This window comes from Panicum virgatum, chromosome 4K (genome assembly GCF_016808335.1).
Source record: "Panicum virgatum strain AP13 chromosome 4K, P.virgatum_v5, whole genome shotgun sequence".
NCBI classification, from domain to species: Eukaryota; Viridiplantae; Streptophyta; class Magnoliopsida; order Poales; family Poaceae; genus Panicum; species Panicum virgatum.
The window spans coordinates 12,488,609-12,512,243 of record NC_053139.1 but is presented as its reverse complement, the minus strand read 5'-3'; the positions used below and the strand labels follow the sequence as shown (position 1 = coordinate 12,512,243).

General features: G+C 55.4%; 1 long non-coding RNA gene and 1 pseudogene across 1 annotated transcript; one reads left to right on the top strand and one right to left on the bottom strand.

The window, feature by feature from the left end:
- Nucleotides 1-216: 216 nt before the first annotated feature.
- LOC120703164 lies at nt 217-2,133 on the top strand. The gene is made up of 2 exons (XR_005686823.1): nt 217-1,392; nt 1,878-2,133. It is a non-coding gene; the product is annotated as an uncharacterized LOC120703164 (long non-coding RNA).
- A 15,022-nt stretch (nt 2,134-17,155) lies between these two features.
- On the bottom strand, nt 17,156-18,376 carry LOC120703163 (annotated as a pseudogene).
- Between the last annotated feature and the right edge of the window lie 5,259 nt (nt 18,377-23,635).

Sequence of the window (23,635 nt, the reverse complement as noted above, 5' to 3'; positions counted from 1 at the left end):
TTTTTTTTAGCTAAACACTCTTCCTTCCATGTTCCTACCTTTTAATATTATTTGATTTCAAAAATGACACGAATTTTTATTTAGAAATCATTTTAAAAGAGATTTTCTCATTTCACAGATTAAACTGCTAGCAGTGGTTTTCTTCAGACAAGTTTAGTGCTAATAATCATATTAACTATGGAATTAACTTTTTAGTTACGGGGATTAACACCTGGGTGTTACTCCACCTCACGCGCCCTCGCCGAGAAGGTCACGCCGACTTCCTCCCAGGCGAGCTCGCCGGGCCGTAGCAGTAGGACGGCCGCCAGGTCGAGGTGCGGGTTCGTGTGGAGCGTTGGGACCACGACAGCGCCGTTGCGGGAGACGACGCCGCCGCTCGCGCTCCGCGACTCGGAGGATACGTGACGAGGCGGCGGAGGCAGGGAGGTGGCGTCTCCGTTGAGCGGGTTGATGAGCTCGGCCTCTTGGAAGCCGTCGGAGCCGCTGACGGCAAGGAGGCGGCCGCCGGAGGCGTCGGATCTCTCCACCATCTTGCCGCGGAGCGACGGGAGGGGCAGGAGGAACCGGATTTTCCTCGCCGACAAGGGCGAGTGGAGGCCCAGGCCGGGGCAGTCGAACGCGCCGGACGGCTCCACCTCCACGAGGCACGGGAGGAAGCTGCTAGGCGCGCGGGGCGGCGGCGGAGCCCGGCGCCACGGCCTGCACACGGCGAAGAAGCGGACCAGGTCGCTGGCGTCGCGCAGGTGGCCAGCGATCTCGCTGAGCGTGTCGGCGGGGAGCTCGGCCCACGGGCACCGAGGCGCCGCCCGCGGCGAGATCCATCTCTGTTCGCAGTTTGGCATCGGATGGGTTGGAGACGATGAAGACGCTACGGATGGAGCTCTTGAAAATTGAAATCGCGCCGAATTCTGATCGATCCCGTCCGGACTCCGGAGGCGCACCGGCCGCCTCGATCGATTCAAGAAATGAAGAACACGAGCAGCGGCGTTTCCCATCAAGACGAACAAGAGCTCGTTACCGAATAGAACCTGGAGACCCCAATCCCTCCCGTCGGGCCGCCTCACAAAAGACGTCGACGCTGATCGGGCCTCCCCTCCTGTTCGACCGCGACACCGCCCCCCGTCCTGCCCGCGCTCCCCGTGAGAGCGCCCTTGCGCCGCCGCGAAGCCGGTCGTTCTCTCGCGCCGCGGCGTCGTCTATGACGTTGGGGGCGGGCTCCGATGATGCTCCCTTGGATCTCGGAAGCAACGGCGCCACTGGGGAGAAGGCGAGTTCAGATGATCCCGTAGATCTCGAGAAAGGCGCCACCGGGTCGAAGGCGGCGGCGGCCGAGGAGGAGGAGCTGGACCGGCGTGCGATGTGGGCCTGAAGATGTGTTTCAAGGTTTCGGTGGTGAGGGCTTATCCCGCTGTCCCTTCCTTCTCCGCACTCCCAAGCTTTGCTCCGAATGCGTAATCTGCTGGATTGCTATCCGGCTGTCTGAAGCAGCTTAGAACTGACAGATTCTCCGAGCCGAACATGGTCGAGCATAATCAAAAGCAACATCCCCTGTTTTCAATTTCAATTTCTTTCTGACAGTTACCCACTGTGCTAGTATTACTGTGTTGCTAAATTACTTTTAGGCTGCAGATCATTGTGTTGCTCTTTAGTTGATGATGATCATCCTGGTGTAAACTTTGCTAAATTACTTTCAGGCTGCAGATCATTGTGTTGCTCTTTAGTTGATGATGATCGTCCTGGTGTAAACTCAATCTGTCAAACTTTCCAGTGAATTCATAAATCGTTACGGTGGATTGTAGACACAAACAACGCATTAATTATTTACTCCCGCCCCGCCTCCTAATCTTTTGCTCTCGCTGCTTGTCTCTGCTTTGTAGGATGTGTTCGTCGTGCTGTACGTCCATAATCATTTTCGTGATCGCGTTGCTGGTCAAGCTTTATGACAACTGGTGGGATCTATGGCCGGTTTATGTTATCCTGACGATAAATTTGGTATGTGCTATCTGGATGGCGCCCAAGATGAAGTATGACACCAAGCCTGCACGAGGAAGCGGCGGCGGCGATCTGAAAACAACACTATTACCATCTAAGTAAGCCTAAGTGAAGTGAATAAGGGGGGCACCATTTAGTTAAGGGTTTTTTATCCATGCCACCGTTATTTCCTGAGTTTTGAAATATGCCATTACTATTCACGATATTAGAACCATGTCATTACTATTTTGAAAATCTTTGATCCATGCCATTACACACGTATTGGGTGGCTTTCCCAGGTACCGTATTTTAGTATGGACAGAAATGCCACCAACTCTATAGTTGCTCTGCTACGCCCGTCCCTCGAGCGCGGCCGCCCACCCCCACCCACCCCCCGCGCGCGGCCGCCTGCCCGCCGTCACCCGCGGTCCTGCGCCGCTCGCGCCCCCGAACGCGTCCGTCCACCCGCCGTCACTTGCGGCCCCCGCCGCCGTGCCGCTCGTGCGCCGCGCCTCCACGCGCCCCTGCTCCGCGCGTGCCGAACCTATTTGCTCCTAGCTCGCTCGCCCAAGCGCCATCACCACCAGCCATGGCCGCCGCCGCGCCCCCACTTCCGGCTATCCCCCGCCCAAGACAAGCACATAAACACCACCTCCTCGACCTCCTGAAGCTCACCGACCCCACCACCGCCGCCCTAGCTCGCTGGAGCATCGCCGCCGCCGCGCACCACCACCGCCGAGCCCCTGCGCACGCCGGTGCCCACCTTCCCGACCACCCCCGATCCCACCGAGACCACCCCAAGGTAGCTCTCGCCGCCTTGGTGCTTCCACACACCTCCCTTGCCGCCGGCCGGCCACCACCTTGCCGAATTTCGGCCCGGACCGCCTTTGACCTCCATGAGCCCCAGATCTACAAAATCCATGGCAGAAGGGAGCCTCTGCAGTGGAGGGAGCAGGGGCACGGCGGCGCGGGCGGGGAGTAGGGGCGGCGGCGCGGGCCATGGAGAGGGGGCAGGAGCAGAGGAGCATGACGGTGGCAGGGAGCAGGGAGTCGTCGGCGTCCATGGCGGATGCCGTTGACCGGCTGCTCCAGGGGCATGACTGGAAACAGTGGCATGCATGTGGGTCCAAACGCTCGAGAAGCGTACATAATAGCATAGATCAAAGTTTTTCAGAATAGTAATGGCATGGTTCCAATATCGTGAATAGTAATGGCATATTTCAAAACTCGGGAAATAACGGTGGCATGGATAAAAAAAACCCTTTAGTTAATGTTTGGTGTGTGGTGCCCTGATCGTGGGCTTTGTATTGTACACCCCTCCTAATAATTGGAGCAGGCACCAAATGAGTGTGAATTTCATTTTTAATGGGTATATGCAGTGTGCAGCTTAATGCATGCCCCTGACCTCTGTAGTACCATGCATGTTTATTTATGGTTCCATGTGCTTGGAAAATTTCTTTCCGGTTCTTCTCAGAATCCATTTCTGCAACTTTCTGCCTTGCTGCTTGCTCCATAGGGATCAGTGAATCCTCCTGTTATTTGCATTCCTATAATAAAATTTTGCACGCAATAGTCAGTGTACATCAAACTACCAAAGATAAGTGATGGCAAAACTTAATGGTTGCAGGGGGGTAAATGTCTCAAACTAAGCTGGAAATGACTTACCTGTTCAATTTTGCGGGCTTCAGATGCTTCGATCTGGTGTTTCTCTGTTTTTTATTGAATCCACACAATGTACGAATCCTTTAACTTTCTCCTGAGCATCACTCAATTCTACCTGAGCTCGATTGTGCTGAAAATAGGCCACAAAATCAAGTGGATAGAAGACCGGAAAAATTATATATCTAATTTGTCGTGGTGTGCAAACCCACAGCGGGGCGACGTAGTGCACCAGCCTAAACCCAGAGGGTGAGTACTCGGGGGTTAGCTAGGATTAGCCCAATCTCGATGGAAGAACGCGATGACTACAACAGGTTTAGAGTGGTTCGGGCCGCCGGAGCGTAATACCCTACGTCCACTGTGTGTTGTATTACTTGCACTCTCAAGAGGTTGAGAGCAGGGTTGTTCGGAGTGAAACCGAGCTTGTGTTGTGAGAGTCTTGGCGTGTTTAGGGCTGAGTCTGTAGTGAGCTGCGAGCGCCTCCCTTTTATATCTTAATGGAGGCGCGTACATGGCCGTTGAGTCCCCGACAGGTGGGCCCAACGATGTAGTATAAAATGACATACTGTTCAGACATTATGGCATTGCAGGCGACGGAGATCTCATTCCTGGATTTCCTTGCTCTGCCCATGGAAATCTTCCGTCCGACATAGCCATGCCTTGTCTTGTCGAAACGGCGCCAGGGTGTAGCTTGCGGCGTTGCCTGCAGCGTAGCCGAACGGGCCGTGTAACTTGCGGCATAGGCGGTATGATGAAAAGGTGCCGTGCCATCGTATCCATTTAATGTGGCAGACGGGCTCTGCGCGGATGCGGTGCATGCGGCTGCACTGTGTACCTCGGTAATATGCGGTCTATAGTGAGGCCTGACAAAGGTTGCCCCGCGTGCTGCGGCGGCAGAGTACGCCTCAACCACCTGCATTTAATGCGGTGGGTGGGTGAGTCTTTCAGCGGAAAACTCGAGCCCGCGCCTGCGCCTGCGGGACACGTGGCGCCTCCAGACCCCGCCCCGGCGGTATGTTGGTTCTACGCGCGTGGAAGGTCCAGACGGACACGGAGAGGTCCCGGACCCCTATGGGGGGTCCGGGCCCTCGGCCGCTGGTGCGGAGCTTCCCCTCCTCAGGGAGCCGTGGCGTCACCGGACCCGTCCCTTAGCGGGGAGCGGGTCCGAGGCCGTTGGCCCGGTGTGGGAAGAGCCTGACCCATGGGGCCCGGCTGCTCCGCCCCTTATGGCGTAGTTACGGATGACTATGCGAGTCCTGCCTTGCTGTAGTAGGAGTGTGTATCCCTGCTACAGGGTACCGACAGTGGCCCCCGGGCCCATCTCGGGAGAGGAGACGAACCCGCAGGTGGGGGCCACTACTGTGATTTGGCTCTGCATAACTTGAAACCTCTAGCGTTAGACTATGTACACTGCAGGAGTCTTGTTCGGCTTTGACCATCCATCGGGTTTTTCGCTGCCTCGTCACATCGTAACGACTTACTGACTCGTGGCCCCCACATACAGTGGTACACCTAGTCACGCGAGCGACGCTCAACATTGTTGTGGCCGGGGTAAATGGAATTTTTACCACCAGCGCAGTTCCCGAAAAGCCTGGTCATGCCAGCGCTTTGTGCGCACACGTCAGCTCAGCTTCCGCCTCGCTTTGCGTGCAGGCGACAGTTCAAATCCCGCCTTTTCACACCTATGTTTGTTACCCGCCCTCCCTGACAAGCGGGCCTGGGCCCCCTTGTCATGGACTGGGCGGCTAACACCAGGCGTGAGCGTCGCTTGGCTTCCAGCGATGGTTCTGGGGCGCGGCGGATGGGTCAGGCTTCATTAAGGGCCGAACCGCGTACCGCGGTTACTTTTCCGCATTCGCCTTCTTCCTTCCAAACCTTTGCGTCCCTTTGCCTTCGATCCTCCTCGCACCTTTCTCTTCTGCGTAGATTGTTCCTCGCCTCCATAGCAAGATGGCGTCCCTCGTTTGTCCCCGTCATTTCCAAACCGAGGAGGAACTGAACACGGTGCGCTGCCTGCTTTGGTGGAGTTCACAGGAGACTGCCTGGGGGATTCGAGCAGGGTCCAGGCGACCGGCGCCTCGGCGGCAACGGCGGAAGCGACGGCGGATGTGGGGAGCTCGGGTACGATGACCTCCGCTAACCCGATGGCGCCCAACGCGGCGGCGGTGGATGCACTAGTGCCAGGCGCAGCAACGCCCGACGCGGTGGCCCCTAAGGCCCCGGCTATGGCGGCAGTCGCGCCGACACTGGGCTTGGCGACGGCGAGCACAGTGGTAGCGGGCGCGGCAACGGCGAGCACCTCGGTACCCGAGGTCCTGACATCTGTGCCGGATATCCCCTCCCCCAGCTCCCAACCTGCAGCAGAGGAAGAGCTGGAGGTGGTCATTGGTAGACGGCTCCTGCAGGGTCCCCCAGAGGAGGATGCAGTTCCCCTCCCCCGGGTGCTGGTCCAGGTCCGGCGGATGATAGAAGAGGCGACCTCTACCGCAGAGGCGGCATTCCGGCGGGAGTGGGCAGCTCTAGAGAGCGAGCATCAGCACCTCGGCGACTGGCATATCCGCCTGGAGGAGCGCACGAAGGCCGAAGCCTCCCGTGCCGCCGCCGCCTGGTCCGAGCTTGAGGCCGACCTTGAGTCCTACAGGAAAGGGCTCCGGAAAGTGTTCGACTAGGAGTTCGCGGCGTCGGGATGGGAGAAAGGCCTGGCACTACGGGAGGAGGCTATTGCCAAGGAGGAGGCCAGCCTCGCGGCCCAGCGATCCGAGATCGAGGCTCGCAGCCAGGGACTCGAGGTCCGCAAGCTGGAGGGGGAGAGGAAGTCCCTGCATCAATGGCGCCAGGAACTGCAGGAGACCGCCAGCCAGCAGGCTATTGCCGAGATAGAGCTCGAGGGGGGAGAGGAAGTCCCTTGCTCGGCGGGAATCCCTCACCACCAGCATGGAGCAGGCCCTTGCACGCCAGCGCGAGTGTCCTAAGAACCTAAAGGAGTCATCGGCGCGGCAAGAGGCCTCGCTCCAGGAGAAGGCCCACCAGCTAGAGGCGGCTCAGGCGGTATTGGATGCCCAGGTGCAGGAGGTGGTCCAGGAGGCAGTCCAGAAGCTGCAGGAGGACCAGCGCATGGGGGCCCAGCGAATCATCGACTAGGCGAGCGTAGCAAGCTCAGCTCTGGTGCCACTTGGAATGAGTCCAATCCAAGTGGCGGAGCCACCAGCTTCAATTGCTGACGCCCTCCCAGTGCTGAACTCTGCTTCAGATAGACTCCGGCGCCGGGAGCCGATCCTTGCTGGCCACCTTGAAGTCGAGGGCCGCTACCTGTGCCGGATGGAGGCGGAGTACATTTTGACCTGCCTCCGGAGCCACGACCTTGCCATCTCGCTAGCCCCCGTCGTCGATGTTCTAGTGGCGGAGACGGAGACCTTCGCTCGGGAAAGCGTGCGGGATGTCGTCGACTTCGTAGCTGCTTATTTTAAGCGGGAGCCTGCAAATTCCTGAGCTGGACCATCACAGCAGGCGAACTTTTGTTTTTTGTGTTATGTAAAAACTTTGTACTTGTTGAAATTTTAATAGAAGAAAATTTCAACTTAACTGTTTGTCAGTTGCTCTGGTTTGCGGTATGCAGCACCCCGGCGTCCTGGCCCCCTGGTAGATAGGTTCAGTTGTTAGAACCTATCTGCCATTGGAGCCGAAGAAGACGCTCCGGACCCCCGTATGAGGTTGACCAAGTGTCCATGGGCATAGGTGTAGCATAAATTGCAAGTTGAACGAGCGACTTACTCCCTGTATAGCAGAAAAAATTACAGAGAGGAAAATCAAACTCACTGGGATGGTAGTAATGATACTGCAACTTAGCTGTTTGACGCATGCAGAATCGATCCTTGGTGTCTGGCTCAAAGCGAACGCTCCGGCCCCCCTGGGAGACAGGCTCAGTTGTTTTGAGTCTGTCTACCACTGAGACTGGACCTCGATCTGCATGAAGCCTTAAAGCAGATGCCGGGACCCCCTGGTAGGTAGACTCAATGGTTTGAGACTAGCTACCACCAGTCAAGGCATAACCTGCATACCACTCAAAGTCAAAGCTTAGTAGCAGGCCCGTGGGACTTATTCTGGACCGGCCCCCAAGCTAGTACGAGGTCCGGGGCTCCGGATACACAGGTCCAAGCAGCTCAATGCTTGTTATAGAGTGGTGGAGTGTGTAGGATTAGGGTACGGAACCAGACTAAGGTGCTACACAGAGCTCCGGACCACTCCAGGAAACAAACACGACTTTACCGGATCTGGCTCCGATGTTCCGGACCCCTCTCTAGCAGTGGGTGAGGCCATTCTGTCGTACTCGATCCTTTGAGATATGGAGCTGGACCTGCCGTGTAGGACTTAGGAAGCCAACCCTTGAGCTAGAACGAGGTCCGGACCCCTAACTACCCAGCTCCGGGTACATGAGCACTCGTTACAGGGTGGTGGAGCGTGTAGGCTTTGGGTATGGAACCGGCTAAGCGGCTACACAAGACTCTGGACCACCCCAGGAAACAAGCACCCCATCTCCAGAGCAGGTCCCTAGGGGTCCAGACCCCTCTCCCAGCAACAAGGGGGTCCGGACCTGTACGGCAGTCCGGCAACTCAATACAGATCTTAGCTGCAGCGACAAGAGTGGAAGTCCACGCGGGGGTTAGAAAGGTGAAAGCTCGAGAATCAAAATGCAAAATAAGATTTTGACACAAAGGCAGAACTGGGGGCAAATCTTTCCTTTGCAACTTGATATACATGGCTTGCGATGGGTGCCAGAGGCCGGATTTATGAGGGCGACCTCTACCGATCTGGGCCGCGCGTTAATGCTAGCCGATGGTGCGATGGATGCCAGAGGCCGGGTTTACGAGTACGGACCCCCACCGCTCTGGACCACACTCTAATTCTATCTTATTACAATGGAAAAATTCATTTTCCTGCTCTATCTAAGTGTAAAACTTACGCAGATGCTCAATGTTCCATGGGCTGGGTAGCGGCACCCCTTCTTCTGTGGCAAGGCGAACGCATCCGGACCGGCATACTTCTGTAACCTTGAAGGGACCCTCCCAGCTGGGGGAGAGTTTGTGCAGCCCTGCTCGGTTCAGAATCCGCCTTAGGACGAGGTCCCTAGCCCGGAGCTCCCTACTGTGCACGAACCGTTAATGATAGCGCATGGTTGTAGCGTGCATTTCGGATTGCTGCTCGCCACCTTCGTTCGTCAACGAAGTCCACATCGTCACGCCGCAGTTGTTCCTACATGGATTCGTCAAAAGCCTGGACCCGTGGTGAGCCCAGGTGAATTTCCGGGGGAAGGCATGCTTCAGCCCCGTAGACCAGGAAGAATAGGGTCTCCCCGGTGGCTCGGCTGGGTGTGGTCCGGTTGCCCCATAGTACGCACAGAAGCTCATCAACCCATTTTGCACCATGCTTCTTCAAGCAGTTATAGGTGCAGGTCTTGAGTCCCCTAAGGACCTCTGCATTCGCTCTCTCGACCTGTCCATTGCTGTGGGGATGTGCCACGGACGCAAAGCATAGCTAGATGCCGATGTCCTCGCAGTACTCTTGGAAGAGTCTGCTTTTGAATTGGGTCCCGTTGTCCACGATGATGCGGCTTGGGACGCCAAATCTGCACACAATGGACTTGAGGAATGCGACTGCTGATTTTTTGGTGATGTTCACCATAAGGGTAACCTCCGGCCATTTTGTGAATTTGTCAATGGTGACGTAGAGGAACCGGTACCCGCCGACGGCCCGGGGGAACAGCTCCAGGATATCCATGCCCCATACGACGAATGGCCATGAGGGTGGGATCATTTGCAGAGCTTGAGCCGGTGTGTGTATTTGCTTTGCATGGAACTGGCATGCTTTGCAGGACCCAGCTCAGCCGCATCCTGGAGTGCTGTCGGCCAGTAGAAGTCATGCCGAAAGGCCTTACCAACAAGCGTGCGAGATGAGGAATGACTTCCACACTCGCCTCCATGGATCTCCGCGAGCAACTCGTGGCCCTCTCCCTGGGAAATGCACCGCATGAGGATATCATTGGCGTCACAGCGGTAGAGATCCCCTTCTACCACCGCGTAGCATTTAGCCAATCGTACTATGCGCTCAGTGGACACATCGTCATCAGGAAGGATATTGTCTTTCAGGTAGTCCCGGATCTCAGAGATCCATGCATCAGGACCTCCCTGAGCAGGTGGGAGTGGCTCTATGAGGTCTCCAGGGTCCTCAACAGAGCACACAACCCAGGGCGGGCACCACAGATGGAATGCCGCCGGGACCGCTAGCTTCGAGGTGCTAGCTGGATCCCCTTCACCCAGTTCGGCAGGTTGGGCGGTAGGTTTCAGCAACCGTCTTTCGAAGACGCCCTTGGGCACGGATACCCAGGTAGATGCTCTCGTGGAGAGATCATCTGCTGCTGAGTTGAATTCGCGGGGAACATGTTGCAGTTCCAAGGCGTCGAAGTCCTTCTTGAGCTTCCTCACATGAATGAGGTATGCCGCGAGCTGGGGATTGTTGCAGCTGCAATCCCCCCGGACCTGCTTGATGATTAGCTGAGAATCTCCCTTCACCAGGAGCTGCCAGACCCAAGAGACAGGGCTTGTGTCAGGTCAAAGATCAAAGCTTCGTACTCTGCCATGTTGTTGGTGGCCTTGAACTCAAGGTGCACCATGTACTTCAGCTGATCTCCATTTGGGTCGATGAGGACCACACCAGCTCCAGCCCACTGTTTGCGGATGGACTCGTCGAAGAAGAGTGTCTAGTGGGGCTCGGTGAAGACTGGTGTCCTGACTTCCGGCTCCGGGGGTCCGGCGTTGAGGTCCGGACCCCCAGAATTGCTTGGGGAAGGAGTCCATTCTGCTATGAAATCAGCCAGGATTTGGCTTTTGACTGCATGGCGGGGCTGGAAGTCTAGCTGGAACTCAGTCAACTCTGCTGCCCACTTGGCGATGTTGCCCGTGGCGTTGGAGTTGTGCAGGATCGCTCTCAGCAGATAAGAGGTCACTACGACAACTCTGTGTGCCTGAAAATAGTGTTACAGTTTCCTGGACGCAATAAGTATGGCATAGATAAGCTTATGCGTCTCAAGATACCTGGCCTTTGCCTCATGGAGGACTTCGCTGACGTAGTAGACTGGCTTCTGGATGGTCCGAACCCTGGCCACCGGGTCCGGCTCGCCCTTGTCCACCACGTCAGGTCCTTGGGCCCCAGCGGTTCTGGGTTCCCACTGGGTCGAGGCTCCTCCGGACCCCCTTGTGCGGGGTCCAAACCTTCAGACAGAGGAGTGGTTGCCGGACCCCCATGTCTATGGCCCGGCTCACCATCCTTGGCCGGAGGGACCCTGGTGTCCCCCTGGAGAGCTTGCTCCATCCTCTCGGCGACCAGCACCATGCTGACCGATTCTGCAGACGCAGCAAGATACAAAAACAACGTCTCACCTGGCTCTGGAGCCACCAATACTGGCAGCGAGGTGAGGTGCTGCTTCAGCTCCTGGAAGGCTTGTTCAGCCTCTTCAGTCCAAGAGAATGGATCGGACCTCCTCAATAGCTTGAAGAAGGGGAGGGCCCTCTCAGCTAGCCTCGAAATGAAGCGGCTAAGAGCGGCCAGAGATTCAGTAAGCTTCTGGACGTTCTTGATGCGGCCGGGAGGCCTCATCGCCTCGATCACCTTGATCTTGGCTGGGTTTGCCTCGATGCCTCGATGTGAGACCAGGAAACCCAGTAGCTTCCCTGCCGAGACGCCGAAAATGCACTTCTCGGGATTCAGCTTCGTGCGCGTGGCGCGCAGTCGGTCGAAGACGAGGGACAGGTCCTCAACTAGTGTTGACCCTACCTTAGTCTTGACTACAATATCATCGACATACACCTCAACTATATCTCTAATTAGATTACATAAAGTTTTGTTCATAGCTCGCACAAACGTGGGTAAGGCATTCCGCAGACCATATGACATGACAATATAGCAATAAAGTTCATCCACTATTACAAAAGCAGTATGTTTCCTCTCCTCTCTAGACATCTAAATCTGGTGGAAACCAGAGTATGCATCTAGGAAAGACAAAAGATCACACCCGGAGGTGGAGTCCACAATCTGATCGATACGTGGAAGAGGATAGGGGTCTCTAGGACATGCCTTGTTGAGGCTGGTGTAGTCGATGCACATCCGAAGCTTCCCGTTGGCCTTTGGGACGACGACCGGGTTGGCCAACCACTCGGGGTGGTGGACCTCCTCGATGAAGCCAGCGCGTAGCAGCTTGCAGACTTCTTCACGGATGAAGTTCTGCCGCTCCACAGACTTCTTCCGGGGTTTCTGGCGTACCGGCGTGGCGTTGGGGTAGATCCTCAGATGGTGCTCGATCACTTCCCTGGGGATCCCGGGCATCTGTGATGGTTCCCAGGCGAACACGTCCACATTTGCCCGGAGGAAAGTGATGAGCACGTCTTCCTATTTCTCCTCCAGGTTTCCCGCGATGCGGGTGGTCCTGGAGGAGTCCGCTCCGATCTGCACGGTCTTCACGGGAACATTGTCCGGATCAGACGGCTGAACCTTAGGTGCCTTTGCGGGCGCCCTGGCTCGCGAGGTGGATGGGTCCTCCTGGGAACGTGTAGCCTCTGCCGCCAGAGCATGCAGTTTCTCAACTGCAGCGACGACAGCGGTGCGGTCACCCCGCACTGTGAGGACACCGGTAGGGGAAGGCATCTTCAGGACCAAATGCCCGTAATGGGCAATGGCCATGAAGCGGTAGAGAGCCGGCCTGCCAATGATGGCATTGAATGGGAGGTTCACCTCCGCAACATCGAACTGGACGCTCTCTGTGCGGAAGTTCTCCTCGGTCCCTAACGTAACCGGCAGAGTGATGCTCCCCAGAGGGAACACCGGATGTGGGCCCACTCCGGAGAATGGGCGAGAGGGAGTCAGCTTGGACTCCGGGATCTGCAGCTGCTTGAACGCTGCATAGCTGATGACGTTGAGGCCAGCCCCACTGTCAATCAGCACGTGATAGAGCTTGATGTTGGCTATGACAGGGGCAGTGACTAGAGGTAGTACACCAGCCCCGGCCATGTTCTTCGGGCAGTCAGATGGCCCGAAAGAGATGGTGGTGTTCCTCCACCTGTGGTGCGGCGCCACCTTCGGGACCCCCGGCTTCGCTGAAAGGATCTCTCGGCGAAGGGTCTTCATGTCCCGCCGGGAGACAAGCTCCCAGCTTCCGCCATACATTACGTACAGCTTCTTGCGGCGGTCCTCGTTGTCGGAGTCGGAGTTGTTGTGGCTGTAAACGCCCTTCAGCTCTCGAGCGGGGGATTGGTACCCCAGCTCCTTATCCCCGACAGCGGTCTCGCTGTCGGAGGCTTTCTCCTTGCCAGACCGCTGGTGAGGAGGGGGTGAGCCGTCCTTGGAGGCCTGCTCACGCCGCCCACTGACCTGCTTCGCGAGTTTCTGGATCTCGCGGCAGTCAGCGGCATTGTGGCGAGCGCTGGGATGAACTGGGCATGAACCTCCATTGCCACCTTGCAGGCGCGGACGCTTGCCATGTGCATTCTGGCCCCTAGCCGCTGCCGCTGCCGCTGGTGTCGTTGCTGCAGCGACTGGACCGCCGGGATGTGGCTCCCTGCGACCCCGGTTCTTGTTCTTCTTTTTCTTGCCACCGCCCTGGACGGTAGCCCCAGAGCCACCAGCCTTGGCGTCTCTGTCTTGGGGGGCTGAGTGCCATGCGCGGCCCTGGCACACTTGTCAGCCAGGGAGAAAAGCGTGGTAACGCTTCCCACCTCGTGCGCCGCCAGTTTCTCGAGCATCTTCTCATCACGTACCCCCTGACGGAAAGCAGTAATGATAGATGCGTCAGAGATACGAGGAATGGTACCCCGTACCTTGGTGAAGCGCGAGATGAATGCCCGGAGCATCTCTCCGGGTTTCTGCCTCACGGCGTGGAGGTGAGCCTCCATACCATGCTGCTGGTACGCACTGGCGAAGTTCGCAGGGAACCTCGCACAGAGCTCCTCCCAGGACTGAATCGTTCCAGGAGTGAGGTTCATGAGCCAAGTCTGGGCTGGCCCAGTCAAGGCTACATGAAAGTAGCTCACCATGACAACGTCGTTAACACCAGCTGCTGTGATGGCGGTAACATACACCTGCAGGAATTCCGACGGATTAGTGATACCATCGTACTTCTCCGGCAGGTGCGGGCGGAACTTGGACGGCCATGCCACCGCGCGGAGGTGATCCGCCAGCGCAGCGCAACCCACCCCAGCCACCGGGGTGCCCGCCTGTATCCGGCCGTTTCCCGGAGGCTTGGGTGCCGCTGCATCCAAGTCGGCGTTGAGGTTGCAGCCCTCAATGTTGAGGCGGCGTTCTCGCGCCCTTTCCACGGTTGAGCTCCTAAACCCTAAACCCTAAACGGAGATGCAGGCGTCCTCACCCGCGTGCCTGCGGTTGAGCTTCGCCCGCAGGTCTTCTGTTCGTGCACCCCTCACCGTGGGGGAGCGCATGGACGCCGACGCACTGCCCTGGCGCCGGTGGCAGGGTACCACCGCATTGCCAGGTGGAGGTCGTTGCCCAGTCCTTGCAGAACTGGGAGGCCTGAGCCAGATGGAGGAGACGGTCAACTTCGTCCCGCCACTGCCTCAGGGCGTCTGGCAAGGCTGCAGCAGCCGGAGGGTTGCGAAGCAACTCCCTAGCTGCCGCCAGCGCTCCGCCGCTCACAGCTTGTGAGGGGGCCCTTGACGGGCGCCCTGACTCTTGCCGACGTGCAGCGTGCGCCGCTGCCGACGGTGGCTGCTCCACAGGCACGGTTGCCCCTGGCGCAGGAAGGCGAGAGGCGTGTGGCGCGAATGACGCCACACCCTCCGTCATCTCCACGTCGTCGTCGTGGTGGGAGTGCTCAACCAGCCGAACCATGGAGATGGGGAAGAGATGAACTAAAACTAGCTAAAGCACCCCTACCTGGCGCGCCAGATGTCGTGGTGTGCAAACCCACAGCTGGGTGGTGTAGTGCACCCGCCTAAACCCAGAGGGTGAGTACTCGGGGGTTAGCTAGGATTAGCCCAATCTCGATGGAAGAATGCGATGAACACAACAGGTTTAGAGTGGTTCGGGCTGCCGGAGCGTAATACCATACGTCCACTGTGTGTTGTATTGCTTGCGCTCTCAAGAGGTTGAGAGCAGGGTTGTTCGGAGTGAAACCGAGCTTGTGTTGTGAGAGTCTTGGCGTGTCTAGAGATGAGTCTGTAGTGAGCTGCGAGCGCCTCCCTTTTATATCTCAAGGGAGGCGCGTACATGGCCGTTGAGTCCCCGACAGGTGGGCCCAACGATGTAGTATAAAATGACATACTGTTCAGACATTATGGCATTGCAGGCGACGGAGATCTCATTCCTGGATTTCCTTGCTCTGCCCGTGGGAATCTTCCGTCCGGCATAGCCATGCCCTGCCTTGTCGAAACGGCGCCAGGGTGTAGCTTGCGGCGTTGCCTGCAGCATAGCCGAACGGGCCGTGTAGCTTGCGGCGTAGGCAGTATGATGAAAAGGTGTCATGCCGTCGTATCCATTTAATGTGGCAGACGGGCTCTGCGCGGATGCGGCGCATGCGGCTGCACTGTGTACCTCGGTAATATGCGGTCTACAGTGAGGCCTGACAAAGGCTATCCCGCGTGCCGCGGCGGCAGAGCACGCCTGAACCACCCGCATTGAATGCGGTGGGTGGGCGAGTCTTCCAGCGGAAGACTCGCGCCCGCGCCTACGCCTGCGGGACACGTGGCGCCTCCGGACCCCGCCCCGGCGGTATGTTGGTTCTACGCGCGTGGGAGGTCTGAACGGACGCGGGGAGGTCCCGGACTCCTATGCGGGGTCCGGGCCCTCGGCCGCTAGCGCGGAGCTTCCCCTCCTCAGGGACACGTGGCGTCATCGGACCCGTCCCTGAGCGGGGAGCGGGTCCGGGGCCGTTGGCCCGGTGAGGTAAGAGCCTGACCCATGGGACCCGGCTGCTCCGCCCCTTATGGCGTAGTTACGGATGACTACGCGAGTCCTGCCTTGCTGCAGTAGGAGTGGGTATCCCTGTTACAGGGCACCGACATAATTAATGTCAATGTCACACAAACACATTAAAGGGCTAGGTATATTTTTTCTGAAACTATTGCAGTGTCAATGTCACGCAGAATTCTTATTGCACACCAACAAGGTAAGCCCTGGTTGGAATGGCAAAAATAATTAGGAATCGAAATCTATGAGTGAACAAGCAGTCAGGCAGCCAAGTAGCTTAACAAATAGGCAAAGTGCATTTTCAAACTTGACAACAGTCTTGTTTCCAAATAGGAGAAACATGGTGTGAGGAAAAAAGAAGGGGGTGTGGTGTACAGAAGGCCTACCTTTTGTTTCAACAACTTTGTTGGCTTGTTGCAGCTGATGCAATATCTGACCTTCAGTTACGCTCAATAATTTGATTTTTTTTCATGGTTCAAGTTCAGTTCAGCGTGGATCTTTCAGTTTCTTCTGTAAGACTGTAACTACAAATGGAAAAGGTTTGGACATAATAATTCAATGTGCAAGGGACAACATAGGCTAACTTCACCTTGAGAGGATTCTTTCATCCGCTCTACCTATACACCTTCTCTTCTTCATTCAATAGCTCCTGCGATTTGGGTCTCTCTCCCTCCAGCTTCTTGGTTTTCTGCTTATTAAGATGCTTTAAATCCTCCCTGTGTTTTGCATCTTTCCTCTTCATACCAGGGGCGGAGACAGGGGGGCGGGCAGGGGCCTGCCATCCCCAAATTTACACTACAAATTTAAATTTTGATTAAATTTTTATATAAATTTATATGGTTGGCCCCCCCTAACAATGAAAAAATCACCATCCTGGCTCCGCCCCTGCTTCATACTGACCTTTGAAGGCCTTCATTTTATTCTTAAGGTCCTAATAAAGACATAAAAGGAACTAAAAATAATATAGGCACCTTCTGGTAGAAAATACTAACATGTGACCTTCAAATACAGGAAGCAAATGAACTTCCATTCAGTTATGGTTTAGGTCACAGAAGTCTTGCTTCTGGATATGTTTATTATTACAAATAGACTCCATTTCCTTCACAGTTTGAGAATTCTGCTGAATCTTGTATCTGGATTATAACCAATATGCTTACTCAGAGGCAACCTATCAACATGTTCAGATTCGACACAGGATAAACCAATTCAGATTTAACCAAGTATTAAAAAAGTTCAGATTTAACCAAGTATAAACAAGTTCAGATTTAACCAAGGATAAACAAACAACTTTGCAATCCATAAGCGCTGCAGGAAAGAAAACCCACAAGAACAAGCAATAGGAATAGATGCCTGTAACGAGGCACGTCATTTTACTCGAAATAATTCAGGACAGATCATCACCACCTATCCAAGAAACTCAACAGGATAAACAGGGAAAGGTTGCAAGCTGCAAACTTCACATCAAGTCTGAACCATCAACACGTTCAGATTTAGCCAACGTCAAAAACAAATTCATAAAGGCTGAGCAATGCAGTAATTCACAAGAAAAGCACAGATAGATGCCGATCAGTAACTGCAGATACCATTTCCATTAGAAGTTCATGACAAGGTCATCAGTGACCATCACCATCCAAGAAACTAAAATCTGCAGGACGAACAGAAAGGTAAACAGGGCCGCCTTATCAGACATCAGGCGAGACAACACCATCACCAAAAAGAAACGTCTCCCTCTCGTTCGCAAGTCGCAACATCTCCATCAGCAACGACCCCTCCACTAATTAAACTACCACTAGAGCACTGCGCAACTACGATATGGACTGCAACTACGAGACCTGGACTGACCGGCCGGTTCGATCCCCACACCCCTACTCGACCTTGATCTGGAACACGTCCTTGCGCTCCTCGGCCTTGATCTTGGGAACGGTCACCTTGAGCACGCCGTTGCTCATCTTCGCCTTAATCTGGTCCATCTTGAAGGCCTCCGCGGGGAGCTGGAAGCGGCGGGGCCCTTGCTGTCCTCGGGGTCCTTGTCGCCCTCGCCCTTGATCACCAGGATGTTCTTCTCCGTGGACACCTTGACGTGCTCCTTCCCCAGCCCCGGCATTGCCACCTTCAGCTGCATCGCGTCGGCATCCTCCTTGGACAACCACCACCCGTGCCCGGAGAGGCCGGTCCCGTACGCCGTGCCACCGTCCTCCATCAGCGCCAGCAACTGGAGCAGCTTGGACGGCTCGCCGAACAGGTCCAGTGCGTCTGCAGAAAACCCCAAAATGATCAGTGCCCGGCCTCGCTTCGCCAGGTTAGAGCAAACAAGGGGAAGAAGGAACGAGCCAACACGAGAAGGTACAGTACATGGGGAGAAGGGCTTGGGGACGGAGAGGCCGAGCGAGAGGCGGCCGTCGACGGCGTCGTTGCCGCTGGGCTTCTCGGAGGTGTCAGCGCCGCCGCCTCCCTTGGTGTTGAGGAGGCAGAGGGCGCAGGCGGCGGGCTTCTCGAACGATGACGGCGTGGCGGGGAGCTCCTTGAGGAGGCCGGCCATCGGGGCACCCTTGACGACGGCGGCGGAAGGGAACCGGTTCCTCTGCAGTACTGCAGAGGGACTCGGTGCCACTGACCTGCGGGCCCCATGGTTCAGAGGGCCACAGGTCAGTGGGAGAGTCTCCCTGTAGTACTGCAGAGGAGACTCATCCCGGCGGAAGCCATGGATGGATCTCCCTCTCTCTCCTCTCTCTCTACCCTGTGTGATTGGGGTTTTGGATTCTAGCGGAGCGCTGCGAGGAGTGGCTTGACAGCGACGGAAGTGGTGTGGGGGTTTAAAAGCTGGAGATTTCTTGGGGGAGGGGATGGTCAAGGAGCATCGACGGTTCCAGTGCGCCGGTGCCCTGCCTCGCGATTCGTGCGGCCTCGCGAGTGGTAACGGCCCTGGGCTAGAAGGCTTGGCCGCTACTCTTTCTCGGCGGAGTGGATGATTGCAAGGACACTCGGCACGCCGTTGAGCCGCTCCAGTCCAGTGAAGGCCATCGATTAGGTACGCTAGTGAGTCGCTGAAACGTGGGGCCACACTCTGCATCCTGGGTGGGCTCCCAAGAGCCAAGGCCCAAGGAATATTCCACGTGGACATCGAATTCTGGCTCGAGCTGCACAGTCTTCTGCCCCGTTCGGATGGCCTGAAAATCGCTGGCTGGGATGGCTGCTGGCTGGAATGAACTGTAGCAGCTGGAATTTACTGTTACTGTTGGTGCCAGCGACCCACCCAGCGGACAGCTCTCCCCGGACTCACCCCTCTCCTCAGCTCGCCGCTCCGTCCCTGCCCGCCATCCACGCCGCCGCTGCTCCGTCCCCGGCCGCCATCCCGTCCGCGCCGCCGCACGCTCGCCCCGTCTCCCCGGGCCAGAACGCCTCCCTCCCCTTCGCTCGGCGCCCAGCACCGCCCGCATCACTGGCGGGCCGTGGGCGCCGCCCCCGCTATGCAGCCGCCGTCGTCCCTTGCCTGCTCACCGACTTCGCGCTGGGCCACCGTCGGCCGGCGCGCGACTTCGCCCCCCGCCCCGCACGCCGGCGGCGACTTCGTGGCTCGAGGCCCCGGACTGCCATGGCCGCGCCGGGCACGAGGGCCGCGGGCTTGTGCGTGTCGCCGGGCGCGAGGGGCGCGGAGCGTGCCGTGCCTCGCCTCCACTGCCCCGCTCGCTGCCGCGCCCAGCGCGCAAGCTGAGGGAGCGGAAGGGAGGAGGGACGCCGGCGACGGGACTGAGCGCCCTCCTTCCTCCGCCTCGCCCATGCTCGCTCCCCTTTGCCTTGCCGCGCCGCGCCCGCGTTCCCGGATGTAGGGGAGGGGCGGTCCACCACCGCGTGGCCCCGGTCTGCGCCGCGCGAGCTTCTCCGCCGCCGCACCGGCGGGCCTCCTCCATGCCGCAGCTTGCGGGCGTGTGCTTCTCGGGCGAGGCGGGGAAGGATGGCGCATGGGAGCAGGGGCCGCGAGGACGTCCTGCGCCGCAGAGCTCCCCCTGCCCGCGAGCCGCTGGAGCCGCGCGCGTCGACCGCGAGGGAGGAGGAGTGCCCGCCGGCCGCGCGCCGGAGCCAAGCCCACCAGCCGCGAGGGAGGAGGGGAGCCGAGCCGCGTGGAGGCCACGCGAAGGGGAGCAGCCGTCGTCGCTTGCCTGCTCGCCGCGGTTTATTCCAGCCGAACGGCTGGTGCTGCGCCGGCTGGGCTGGCTGATCAGCCCAGCCTAGCCAGCGATTTTCAGGCCATCCGAACGGGCCTTCGTGTGTGACTTGTAATGGGCCTTGATTATTAGGAGCCTGGTAGCATTACAAGTGGGCCACATCCACGGATGGAAATATGTGAAAATAAAATTACGAACAAGTCAAACATTAGTCAGCGGGCCACCTGATGAGATGGCAAGTTTATAGGGCCACTCTCACGCAGCCCGGCGCATCTCTTCTTTGGCACCCGTGTAGAAGCTAACGTGCAAAACGTAACTGATTTCACTCCCCTTGCCAAAGGTGGAAGACAATTTCACTGAAGTTGCCACGGTTTGTTCTGTTGTCGAATTTTCTGCCAAAATTGAAACTTCCTGCCTTTATTTTTTCTTTATTTATCCTGCAATAATTGAAATTGTCGTTAGCTTCGATCATGTTTGTTTGCCCATAAGATTAAATAATCCAGCTTAAAATTTTAAAAATAATCTAAAAAAGAAAACAAACACTCTAGCTTTTTCATCGGATTATATAATCTACACCCCTAGGCCCTAGACTATATAATAATTCATAATCTGCTAAAATCATGCTGCTGCTCACGTTGCTAGCATGGCTACGTCGCTACGAGTGTCGTTGATGGTGTACACTATATCACTACGGACGTGATCACGTGAACGCTAGCTAATGTCAGATCCAAAGGGCATCTCACTAGTTTGAATTTTTTTATTTTTAATCTTTTTTCTATTAATATTTTAATTTTAACTCGTATTGGTTTTTATTTACACGCCGTAGCCCGTTTAGTCGCGCCACTTGCCCCGGCGCGACAGTTAGCCTCTGTCGTGCCACTGCATGTGGCGCAACAGGGTTGACACGCTGGCCGGCCGAGGCGGCACTCCGCCACGGAGGCACTGACGTGGCTGGGCCTGTCGCGCCGCATGCACTGGCGCGACAAGCCTGTCGCGCCGTGCGGGCTGGCGCGACAAGACCAATGTCCCGGGCCTGCGCAAGCCCCTTCTCCCCCACCCTCCCTTTCTTTCCCTCCTCCCCGACCAGAGCTCCTCCAGGGGTCCTCCGCCCCCCATCCCCTAAATCCGGCGTTTTGAGGGGGGGGGGGGGGGGGGGAAAGTGGGGGGAAACGCTCTCCACCCTTCCCCCGAAGGTATTGCTCCCATTTTCTCTTTCTTTAACCGTGTGCATTATTAGTTATTGGTGGTTTTTTGTGATTAGGGTTAGGTTCTTGATTTGAGAAATAGTGGTGTTGTTGTTAGTATAACTATGATTGGAGGTTTAGGTGATACGAAGATGGTACTCTGCTCGCGATTTTGTCGTGACGAATTACTTGCATGACTCGATTAATATAATTTGTAGGATTAAGTAGTGGAAAGGTTAATATGAGTTACATGCAATTTTATTCCATAGTTTTATGAATGTACACATTATATTTTGCACGTTGTTGGTATTTCTTAACTCTTACAGAGAAATCCGCAAGCGCACGGAAATACCGTTGTAGCACTTCACCCGAGAGTATTCAGGGTATCGTATTTTCCACGAGGAACGGGTGTGTAACTGTCTTCTAACTAGATTATCCCGAAGAAGATAAGAGATAGAGAGACCTTAGGGTAGTGTGGTTCTGATCTAAGGATGGATTCAAGGAAAGATACACTAATGTTTTCACTCGCTCACTTCAGGCATCGGTCTTACCCTGGTCTGCCAGGGACCTCCAGTATCGCTCGATGTCGAGGCGAGGGGGAGTGCACTAACCACGCAGACTGTCTCCGTAGCGGACGAACAGGGCTATCACCATCTGCCGTCTACCCCACAATACCAGCTGAGTACGAGACAAACAAAGGTAATCTAAGGCCCAAACACCACGCCTATGCCTTCGACTACTACTCTAGAGTTGCGCAGGGTTATCCCATCTTTATCAGGGGCCCTCTTCTAGAGTATCCGCTACGAGAACGGACGATGAACCTGCGAACAAATGAGAACAAAAGAATAACTTTACTAGAACTCACCGAATAGAAGAACCCGAATATGTACTCCAAATATACCGTATCCGTAGAGGTACAAAGCCGAAGAGATGCCGACAAGTCCGGCTCTTCTCCGAACTCCTTCCTCACACACTCCCTAGGCTAATGATACAAAGAGGTGGAGCCTCTCTACTCTTCTCCTTCACATATGAAATGGTGTGTGTGTGTGAGAGGTGGAGGGAGCCCCTTTTTATAGTCTTCAGGGTCGGTTCCCGCCAAAAGCATATATGGAAGGTGATCAGGAGGAGTAGGGGGCATGCCACATCGAAGTGCACCTGGACGGGAGGCCGGCGAGGTTCGGCCGACCCAGGGGGGTCGGCTGGCACCACCTGGTCGCCTCTCGTCCTTATCTTCCTCGGGGACTCTGATCTGTGGGCCCATGTCAAGATCCCGTGGTGCATTTGCCTTGGTTCCCCCGTTTGCTCTGACATGTGGGCCCTCCTTGTAAGTGACACGTTTCAGTGTGGATTTTTTGTGCATTTTTCCTCGTGTTCACTTGTATTTTCCCTTTTTTACAGATGTGGGTGCCTGCAGATGACAATTCACCAAAACTCGTGGAAATGGTTAGTTGTAAGCCCTATATCTATGTTTGGTGATTATTTCCAGTAAAAAACTACAAGAATTGACGGTCGAAAACGACACTTAAGGACCGTCAACAATACCCCCACACTTAGTCCTTTGCTCGTCCTCGAGTAAAGTTTGAAGGACCAAGGTGGATGCTACTCATTGAATTCAACCTGCATACAAGTTATTCCAAGTTTCTTCTCACCCTGGTGAATTTTTTGTTTGGCTACCATGCAGTCTTGGGTGATTGAACAAAGGAACGACTCAGAATTCAGGCTCCTGACTCTTCCTGCTTAGCACCTGGATGTTTTATTTTAAAACAAAGAGATAGCCCTGCTCCTCATTACTCTCTGGATCACTCTTTTTGTTTTATGTCCTCACCAAGGCAAAGATGTTGCCATCCTTCTCCTACCATTTATTCAGGCTTATGTGGGGCTCAGGGTAGGAATGGAAGGGCATGTTTGCCTTGCTTGTATTGCTGAGTTAAAAACAAGATCCGAGCAGAAATGAGTCATACAGTCTGATCAAGATGTGCAAGTGTTTGGACTATTTCTGATGATTTGAGGATGAACTCTTTTGCATGACTCTCTTTCTTTTGTTATTTCCAATACAGGCTATCAACTTTTTTTTTGACATGCCTTTGCAAGCATGTGGCATACCTTCTTTGGGTATGCATCTTTTCTTTCTTTCTCTTTTTTTAACATACTCATTGAGCATGTGGTCTACCTTCTTTGGGTAGACATCTTTTATTTTCTTTTTGCATAGCCCAAGTCGTTTTGGAGAGCAAGGTCATAGAGTTCTTATTTTTGTGGATGGATGTGGCGACTATCTCCCAGTGTGGAAATATAGTATGTGTATGTGATCTTGATCAAGAGAGCATGACAAGTTTCTAACAAGGGTCGAAGAATTTGACAAAGCTCAAAGCAGAGGTAAACAGCATTTGAAAGTTGGGCATGAAAACTTGTCTTTGGCTTTGGTAGGAATTTATGATAATTTGTGGAGTCAAGCTTTTTTTTTGAAAAGGAAAACAAGTGATTTTGCAAGGAAGAGCATGGCACCATCAAACCAAGTCATATCTCAATGGTCAATTACTTAGAACGCATGGGGTCCCTATAGGAATTTATTCACAAGGTTAAAAAGAAAGCTAAGAATAAAATGCATGCAAAGTTTTATTCTTTGGAAGCATAAGGAGTTTTTTTTTAACTTTTCTGCGAAGAAATTCATTGAATTTAAATGAATGCAGGGAG